Source organism: Magnolia sinica, chromosome 5, assembly GCF_029962835.1.
Source record: "Magnolia sinica isolate HGM2019 chromosome 5, MsV1, whole genome shotgun sequence".
Taxonomy (NCBI): domain Eukaryota; kingdom Viridiplantae; phylum Streptophyta; class Magnoliopsida; order Magnoliales; family Magnoliaceae; genus Magnolia; species Magnolia sinica.
In genome coordinates, this window is record NC_080577.1 from 4,960,656 (window position 1) to 4,971,434 (window position 10,779).

Sequence of the window (10,779 nt, forward strand, 5' to 3'; positions counted from 1 at the left end):
AAGATCATTTACACAAAATAGGCTTACCTAGCAATATGATCCATCCATTTTTTAAGGGCCACCATTGATTGCTTATGATTCTAAAGAACCACCTCTTAAAGGCAATTTTAACCATCCAATCCTTGGCTTGGGAAAAGGTTGGATAAAGAAAATAATACCAAATCAAGGATGGATTGGATCATCTGATTAGTGGGATTTTTGCATGGTAGCCCATGAAATGTGTTATGAATGTAATGGACGGGTGAGATCGATTGATTGAACTGTCCAAGTAAGCGATGCAACTAGATGCACCATAACTTATGTTGCTCTGAGGGCCATGGAGTATTTCTCCCTTATAATAAATAGATATTTGCTGTGAAAGAGATAAAGGCTCACCCTATCTTCTGATGTAATGATTCTTTGTGTTTTTCGCGGAAAACAAGGCATACTTGATTAAGACTGTTAAAGTCTCACGAATTATTCAAGTGACTCTACTCCCGTCCAATAATAGATCTGAACCGTCCATTCATTTACACCACTGGGTCGATTTTCCGATAATACGGTCAAGAGATCTGATTCAGGTCGGGTCCTAAAGATTCCAGACATGGGATGATCGGATGGGTCTTGCTAGGCTCGGGTCCTTTCAGGTACCCATCGGGTCTTTAGACTGGTTTCAAGTAGGATTTGGGTTGGGTCCACATTGAATAAGGCTTTACAAGTGGTCAGGCCCACCTAATAGATGGATTAGATTACATATATGTGTGCCATTTCAACAGTTGCATTGTTTAAATGTCCTTTCTCACGTGTACACGACTTAGCAAACCTCATCCCATTATTCAATAGTAGAAGGATTGGTATATATAATTAGGGGTGCACACGGTTCGGTTTGGTCCGGTTTTGGGGTAAAACTGGAACCGAATCGTTCCTAACGGTTCTAGGAAATTTGGAATCGGAACCGAACCGTTGGCACCCTAGAACCGAACCGGCGGATCGGTTCCACGGTTCTTGGCTTTTTATAATCCAACCCAATTGCAAGCCCATGTCCATCCATGTTGTGGTCCATTTGATTAATGGTTTAGATGTTGTATAAGGTGTTCAAAAATACATTTATGAAAATAATTATTCTAAAGAAAATAATTATAAGATATGTAAAAATATATCGGTTCGGTTCAAGGTTCGGTTCCACGGTTCGGTTCTACGGATCAGATCCACGGTTTGGTTCTACGGATCGGTTCACGGTTCGGTTCGGTTCTACATACCCCCAAACCGAGAACCGAACCATTGTCACCGGTTCTTTGATTTTTGGAACCGGAACCGAAACCGTTGCACTCTAGAACCGGACCAAACCGGACCGTTTGGTCGGTTCCGGTCCGGTTCTACGGTTCTACCGGTTAAATGTGCACCCCTATATATAATCCAACTACTAAAATTAATCAAACCCGACCCGACCTGAACCAATTTTAATTGGGTGTAAGATGGTGCACCTAGCCTAGCCCAAACTTCACTTGATTTCTCAAAATGGCGAACCCAAACCTCGCCCAATTTCTAAATGGGTATCAAAAATTGGACAGTCCTTCTAAAATGGGGACGTGTCGTTTGGGGTACGCAAGGATATGAGTAGATGTTGACAGTCCACGGGAGCATGCCATGGTGAAAATATTATGCAGAGACGATATGATCAATACCATGAAATTTAGAAGGCGGTAAAAACATGGTCCGTGCTCGAAGGGTTACAACCATCCAGTTCGTATATTTTTTTAGCTGGGACTTTTGTCGAATGTATGTGCAAGACAACCACTTGATCTAAAAGCTCGAGTTGTTAGAGAATGTAGTATTAATGTTGTTAGGGAAAAAATATGACAAGTCCGAAGACTCGGTTATGAAATGGACCAACTCTACTAAAACCGACTAGAGGATCAGATCCAATAGTTCGGATCGAGCAAGATAAAACCAAAAGAGAGACTTGTTCGGATTTGTAGGAAATGAATCCCGACCGAAGTTGAGAGTCGAGAACCTTAGGCAAGTATAAGACACATCAAGTTGACTCGGTTAACGAGGCAGCAATGTCTAAAGAGACCTATTAAAGGTCTCAAATCAGAAAGCCACCTGACCAATTATGAAAACGACCTATGTATAGTTGGTTGTAGTATCGGTTATTGGATAGAAGAAAAACATCGGTCCTGAACCGATTCAGTTTTGTCCGACAATAGGCAAAAAGTCTCCTATGTAAGCCAACCGAGATTACGAATCTATTGAGGCCGAGCCAAGCAAATGAGAGACGGTGTAATCTTAAAAACCGTCCCGAGAATCTTATAAAAGGATCCCCGGTGCTGGAAATCTCAGAATCTGAAAGTATCCGTAAACAAAACACCATTTAAATCAAATCTCCAAATTATCGAGAAAGAATCCCCATACGGCGGGATCCTCCTTCTCCTATAAATAGGAGAGACTCCAAGGATGAAAGGTACGCAAAAACTCTCTCTCGAACTCCCTCAATACAATAATACCCAGATTTTTGGCCTAACTTTGGCATTGGAGGGTCCCCTACTCTAGCCAGGGTCTCCTTTGTTTTTTTCTTGTGCAGGTACTCGACGGCCAAAAAGAGAGACAACCAGATTTTTTGCATCAACAGTTTGGTGCCGTATGTGGGAACCGATATAAAAAGTCATTTTCTACGCTCTATCTAAAGGTTGAAAAACGTGCTTTAATGGTGGTTACTAGAAGAACGGTCCCAGAAGATCCGAATGAAGCTGCCGTCGTTGAGCCATCGGATGCAAACGCTGTTCGAGGGAATCAAGGTCAGAATTTTGCTGCTCGACCAGCGACCTCTGCTGGGGCGAGGAACACTCAGCGGAACCGAGGTAATGGGCGACTGGATAAAGAAGTCTAGGAACTCAGATCCGACATCAACGTCATGAAACAGCTGTTGGAACAGATACACCAGCAGCAAGTTCTGCCGAGTGTTCAGACGACTAACACCCCGCAGCAAGTTGCTGATCCCGAGTCTGACGCTCCGCAACCGATAATCCTTCAGAGAAGTTAGCCCCAAGGTCCGTCCGAGCCGGCCCCCGCTCATTCCGTTACTGCCATGCTGCCCCCCATTGACCTCCGATATGAAATCGATCGACGAAGGCGCAGTCGGCCTCCGGTCGAGGGAATAGCCGACAGCAACGAACCTTGGAAAGCAGACCTTCAAGATTTCAGGAGGGAGGTACGGGAGAAGATTGAAGACATGAAGCAGGGTCGGGATTTGTGTCAGAATCGACCCGAAACAAAAGCGTCCCCGTTTGTGGATGAAGTAATGCAGGCTCGACTACCGGAACGGTTCCGTCTTTAGCAAATTATGCCTTTCACGGGTAAAACCGACCTAACTGAGCACATCGAATGCTTCCGGACGTACATGGAACTACATAACGCCTCGGACGCCGTGATGTACCGGACCTTCTCCCTCACCTTAGCCGACGTAGCCCGACTTTGGTTCAAACAGTTGAAACCGAAGTCCATTCGAACCTTCACAGAACTTAGTGATACCTTCCTTACTAATTTTATTGGCGGGAAAAAGAAGTTGAAACCTCTAGCGCATCTGAACAACATAGTCCAAAAGGAGGGAGAGTTGTTGAAAGATTATATCAAACGATTCAACTTCGAATCGCTCCAAGTTCAGAAACATTTAGAGGAGACAACACTCAACTCCATCATGCAAGGTGTAAGGGATAAGTCGTTCCTGGCGTCCTTAGAGAAGAATCCACCCGAAACTTTGGCGGAGTTCATTACTCGGTCAGACAAATACGCAAACACTGAAGAAACACGGAACTTGCGCGAGGCCGTCTATAATGCAAAAACTATAGCCAAAGAGTCCGCCAAAAAGGAGATTGACTCGGTCGGAGGGAAAAAGCGTAAGGACGACCGAGCGCGCGACGAACGCAAGTCAGGCAAGCGACCCGACCGAATGTTTTCTACATACACCCCGCTTAACAAACCTCGAGAACAGGTGTTGATGGAAATCAAAAGTGAAGGATTCGTAAGTTGGTCAAATAAGTTTCGGAGTAATCCGAATCGACGAAATAAGGACAAGTACTGTCACTACCATCGCAATCATGGGCATAGTACAAGTGATTGCTATCACTTGAAGGAGGGGATCAAAAGGCTTATCCGAGAAGGCCGGCTCAAAGAACATGTCGAGAGAACGGGAGCAACGGAAGAACGACCGAGCGACAACCGATCTGCGGAAGAAATCCGGACGATAGTCAGAGGACCCCTGTACGGAGGCGACTTAAATAATGCCCGGAAAAACCACGCCAAAAGCCTCAGCCAACCTGAGTCCGACATTCTTATCATATCTCGGCCTTCAAAAGAAAAGAAGAAGGAAAAGTACTGTATCTCGTTCACTGATGAAGATGCCTGAAGGATCCATCATCCACATGACGATGCATCGGCCGTTACTCTGACCATTGCAAACCAAAGGGTGTTCCACATACTCGTCGACATAGGGTCATCGGCCGACATGTTGTTCACTCAGGCGTTCGACAGGATGGGTGTTGAGCGATCAGCGTTACGACCGGTTCGTACCCCGTTGGTCGGATTCTCGGGGGGACAGATACTCCCAGAGGGGATCATTTCACTGCCGCTCATAGCCGAAAATCCTCCATACCAAGCGACAACAATGGTTGATTTCCTGATAGTCGACCAATCGTTCGTGTACAACGCTATACTTGGTCGACCCTCTCTGAGTCTCCTCCAGGCCGTGGTATTTACATACCACCTCTCCATGAAATTTCTGACTGAATCAGGAGTAGGAGTCATCAAAGGAGATCAGCAGGACGCGAGATGTTGCTACATGATAGCTATAAAAATACCCACCGAGAAAGCACCAGCCAAAGTATCGATGATCGAGTCGCTAGACCCCCGGGTCGAGACGCACGAACGAGGGCAGTCAGTTGAAGATCTTGTCTCGGTGCCTTTGGTTGAGACAGACGAGTCCAAAACAATGCAAGTTGGCTCGTCTTTGCGATCTCCTTTGAAAGATAATTTGATAGCCATGCTCTGACGATATGCTGACGTATTTGCGTGGAGCCATGAAGATATGCAGGGAATTGACCCGTCAGTGATCACTCACCGACTCAATATCGATCCGACCTACCGACCAATTCGACAGAAAGCGACGACCACTCGGCCCCGAAAGGTACGCTGTCATTGAAGAATAGGTTAGCAAGCTCCTCAAGGCAAAATTCATAGAAGCGATATACTACCCGGAATGGGTAGCTAATGTCGTATTTGTGAAAAAAGCTAATGAGAAGTGGCGAGTCTGTATTGACTATACCGACCTAAATAAAGCCTGCCCGAAGGATAGTTTTCCTCTTCTGAGGATAGACCAGTTGGTAGATAGTACTGCGAGGCATGAACTTCTTAACTTTATGGATGCGTATTCAGCGTATAATCAAATTGTAATGCATCAGTCCGATAAATCTAAAACAACCTTTGTCACTGACAAAGGCCTTTATTGTTACCGTGTGATGCCATTTGGTTTGAAAAATGCTTGTGCGACTTATCAGAGATTGGTGAACAAAATCTTTGCTTAGCTGATCGGCCGAACCTGGAACTGTACGTTAACGACATGCTCGTCAAAAGTGTACACGCGGCCGACCACATAGCCAACCTAGAAGAAATGTTCCTTACCTTACGTAAGTTCCGAATGAAACTGAACCTGAGCAAGTGCGCCTTTGGCATAAGCTCGGGAAAGTTCCTCAGTTTCTTGGTCAGTCAGCGAGGAATATAAGCAAATTCGAAAAAGATAAATGCCCTGCTTGACATGGAGTCTCCAAAAATGATTAAAGATATACAAAGACTGACTGGACGGGTAGCAGCACTTAATCGTTTCCTGTCCAGAGCCACGGATAAATGTCTCCCGTTCTTCAGACAGTTAAAGGGATGACAAACGTTGGATTAGATGGAAGAGTGCGAAGCAGCGTTTCAGCAGTTAAAGTCTTATCTCGGATCTCCACCAATCTTATCGAAACCCGAGTCAGGAGAAACTCTGCTGCTGTACCTAGCGGTGTCCAAGGCAGCAGTTAGCTCGGCCCTGATACGTGAGCACGAAGGAAAGCAGCTGCTGGTTTACTACGTCAACAAAGTACTGTTACCGGTGGAGATGAGATACCCACTCTTGGAAAAGGTGACCCCAGTTCTAGTAGTTTCCTCACGCCGACTTCGACCATATTTCCAAGCCCATACCATCGTCGTTATGACCGATCTCCCACTGCGTCAAGTTCTACAGAAACCGGATGCATCCGGCCGACTTACGAAATAGGCGATCAAACTCAGCAAATTCGACATTCAATATAAGCCGAGAGTAGCAATCAAAGGGCAAGTCGTGGCCGACTTCATTGCTGAAGTAACACCACAAACCAACCCGATGATTGAGCATACAACCGAGCTTGTCGAAAAATTAACTACTGCTTTTCCCGCGTCATTGCCCGACCCAATACCTTGGAAGCTGTATGTCGACGGCTCCTCCAACTCTAAGGCAAGCGGGGCAGGAATAGTTCTGAAAACTCCAGATCAAACCTACATGTAATATGCCTTAAGACTTGGATTTCAAGCTTTAAACAATACAGCAGAATATGAAGCGTTGTTGCTTGGCCTTCGACTTGTGGCCAACTTAGGTGTCAGGCATCTAAATATTTTCAGTGATTCTCAGCTAGTTGTTAACCAAGTTATCGGTGCATATCAAACACGGAAAGAACAATTAAAAGCGTATATGGAGAAAGCTAAAAAATTGATTAAAGGCTTTCAACGTTGTATCGTCACTCAAATCCCTCGGACAGAGAATGTCAAAGCCGACCTGTTAGCAAAACTCGCCTCCGCCGACGAAGATGATATACCCAGGTGTGTTCCGATCGAGTATGTCGCTAAGGCCAGTATCGATGAACCAGTTAGCTCGATCATACATACGATCAACTCGAAACCTTCTTAGATTGATCCGATCGTCTGATATCTCAATAAGGGTGAGTTGCTTGAAGACCGCGCTGAGGCCCGACGATTAAAGGTCCGAGCCTCCCGTTATACCATACTCAACGAGACGTTATACAAGAAAGGTTATTATGCTCTACTGCTGCGATGTTTAAACCCCGATAAAGTGAACTATGTACTACGAGAAATCCACGAAGGGATCTGCGGAAACCATTCAGGAGGACGGTCACTCGTGCATAAGGTATTGCATCAGGGATACTACTGGCCAACTATCCAACACGACACTCGTAAGCTCGTTCAAAAATGCGACAGATGTCAGAGATTCACAGTTTTTCCGAGACAACCTTCAGAAGCGCTGACACCTATGACTGGTCCTTGGTCCTTCGCATAATGGGGAATCGACATTATAGGGCCACTCCCAGTGGAAAGAGGCCAGACCAAGTTCGTTGTCGTGACCATGGATTACTTCACGAAATGGGCCGAGGCTGAGCCACTGGCGAAAATAATCGAATAGAAGATCATTGATTTCGTGTGGAAGAACATTGTCTGTTGGTTCGGAATACCCCGGACCATTGTTACCGACAATGGAAAGCAGTTCGACAAGAATAGCTTTCGTGAAATGTGTGGCAACATCGGGATCAGAAACGTGTACTCATCGCTCCACCATCCTCAGATGAACGGGCAGGTTGAAGCAGTCAACAAGATCATTAAACACCATCTCCGGACCAAGCTTGACTGAGCCAAAGGAGCGTGGGCTGAAGAACTCCCGAAAATATTGTGAGTATATCGAACTACAACACGAACTGCCACTGACGAAACTCCTTTCTCCCTTACTTATGGCTCGGAAGCCGTTACTCCGGTCGAGATCGGGTTGCCTTCAGCCCGAGTCAGTTCGTTTAACGAAGAGGATAATGAACAACTCCTAGCACTCAGACTCGATCTTGTGGATGATCAAAGAGAAAGAGCTCGGCAACGTATGAGAGCTCGGCAACAGCAGGTTACTCGATTCTATAATGCCCGAGTCAAGGTCAAACGTTTTCGAGTGGGAGACATGGTTCTCCGAAAGACGTTCCTCAATACTAAGGAAGTTGGCTCAGGAACACTGAGACCTAACTGGAAAGGGCCCTATATCGTCTCAGCCACCATTCGACCAGGGACGTATCAGTTAGAAGACCTAACCGGACGACTATTACCTCACCCGTGGAATGCCAAGCATCTAAAAATCTATTACCCCTAAAGTCCACACGGCAAAGCAATGAAAGAGACTCGGAAAAAACAGGCATGTAAACTTAGTCAAAAATGAATAAAATGAAATTGATCATATTCATTTATCAGTATGTTACATCGAGTTACATCTTGTTTCGATAATACATTGTTAGACTAGAAATGGGCAAAAGAAAGATCGGCCACAACGTGCAAATGTCTTCTTCAGTTAACGCTATTCTCGAGCTTCCCCAGAGCTGGTGTTAGTACCACAAATGGAGCCGATGATGATACCAAAAACTGAGTTCCCAGCGGAGCTGGTGTTAGTACTAAAAATGGAGCCGATGATGATACCAAAAATTGAGTTCCCAGCGGAGCTAGTGTTAGTGCTAAAAATGGAGCCGATGATGGTACCAAAAATCGAGCTCCAAGCGGAGCCGATGATGGTACCAAAAACCGAGCTCTGCGGCTCTCAAGGGTCATTCGGAATGACCTCTGAAGCTTGAGCCGCTTCAGGCTCGGCCCCGGTACCACCCGCAACATCGTCAGGCTTGGACGCTTCAGTCGCCGGATCCTCGGGAGCCCTTCCTCAAATTTTGAGAGATCAAGGTCGGAAAAAAATTGCTTCACCACTTAGATGCAAGCTTAGTACCCGCTCGCGTATAGGCGATCTCTTTCGTCTTCGAACTCCGAGACTCAAGGAAGCCTTTTACAGCCTTCTCTCCCGTGTCTTTCTTGGCCACCTCGAGCGCTGCTTTTGTATCGGCCTTCAGCCGGGTTAGCTTCTCCTCGGAGGCATCACGAACCAGATAGAGTTGCCGACTCTCATCAATAGCCCCTTTCAGCAGCTAAGCCATCCGAGTACATTCAGCTCTAACGTCTTCAGTCGCCTTCCGAGCCAAGCTCAACTCGTCAGTCAAATTGCCGACCCTAGTTGAGGCAATCTCAAGTTGAGCCTCTGCCTCTGTTGTCCGTCTCTAAGCCGCTTCGACATCCGTCACATTTTTCTGAGCCTTCTCAGCCTCGGTTAGGTCTACGCTGGCTCTCAATAGGTAAGGAGCAAGCTGCACAATAAAAAAGAAGAAAAAAATAACTAAGTCCGATTAAAGCCAAAAGAGACAAGGAGCTAGAGGATAAAATTTAAAATCCCACCTGAAGCAAGACCTTTGCAGTATGGGAGAGTATCCGACTCCCAGGAGCTTCGAAGATAGAAGCGAATTCCCTTTCGCTCCTGGCAGAAACAGCCCAAGGCACCATATCCGCTACGGCCCGACAGAAGGATGATTGCTCCTGCGGAGCCGACTCCTCCCTTGAACTCTCCCCTCTCTGCTCCTCTCTTCGCCCCGAGACTCGTTCGGTAACAAGTCCTGGCTCAAGAGTCGCTCGGGACTCGACAAGAACGTCCTCCGCCCTCTCTTCGGGGTCAGAAAGATCGACGACAGGCGGGACGGCCGAGGTAGTGGCGACTAGGGCAAAGGGTTCCGCAACCGAGGGAGCAGTCTTAGCCTTCTTCAGGGGCCGAGGCTCTGACAGAAGGACTGACCTGGGAGGAGCCTTTAACTTCGACGGCCTCAAGAGGGGTCGAGCTTTGGCCATTTCTGTGTCGGATAAAATGCAGAGTCAGAAAAATTCAAGAAGGATGTGCCTGAATAATTCAAAGTTATCTGTCACGGACGAGTCTAGGCCCGAGAGAAGAAGACGCTCCGGCTGTAAGAGGGACTTCCAAGACCTGTCTTCCGGGCTCAACGTCCACAGGTCTCTGATCCGAGCTAAAACGTTGGCTGCTAGCTTCGATTTTTTCTTGGAGATATCTGCAGAAGACGTTCAGTTAGACTCAAGAGGAGTTTAACAAAACAAGACGAGGGAAAAGGCGTGTCGAGTCACCTGCTTTAGAGAACACCTGGGGAAGGAGGGATTCGAATAACCCATGCTCGGCAGTTTTTCAGCGACCGCATGCCTAGAACCACCTCTCTCTCCAGTACTTGTTAGTGGTAGGAGGGTCAGTTATCAAAGAACTACCCTTGTTCCGCTAAGCATTCAAAAAATACCAGCCGGGCTGCGAAGTGTTCGGGTGAACTTGGTATAGATAGAGGAACTCGTCCATGGTCAGTGGAGGATGCTTTACCTCAGCCCACAACACTGCACATCCAAACAAGTTCCTCCACCCATTTGGGAATATCTGCCCGGGAGCAATTCTGAGCCGGGAAAGAAAATCTCGAACAATAGGTTGTAAGGGTAGACGCAAACCACATTGCATGGCGACTTGAAAAATTGCAACTATCCCAAGAGGGGGATGGTTGGGCAATTCATTCAGAAGCGAAAGTTGAAAAATTACTGAGTTAGGGACATGATACCCTATTCGGATCCTATTTAAATCCGTCTCAGTCAAAACTGAGGAAACCGACCCCTTTTCTTCATCTCCGACCTCCTCACTCTCGGCAGCCTCTCCTTCTTCAGCTGTCGACTCATCAAATCGAGTCAATCTCCATAGGGGGACCGACTCAGTGGTTCCCCCAAACTCGGTCCTCATCGGTCTCCTGAGAAGAGCCGACTCAGAGGTTCCTAATTCTTCCTCCTCTTCCTCTAAGTCATCCCCAGGGAAAAAGGGGGTGGGCCTGCTCGGGGCAT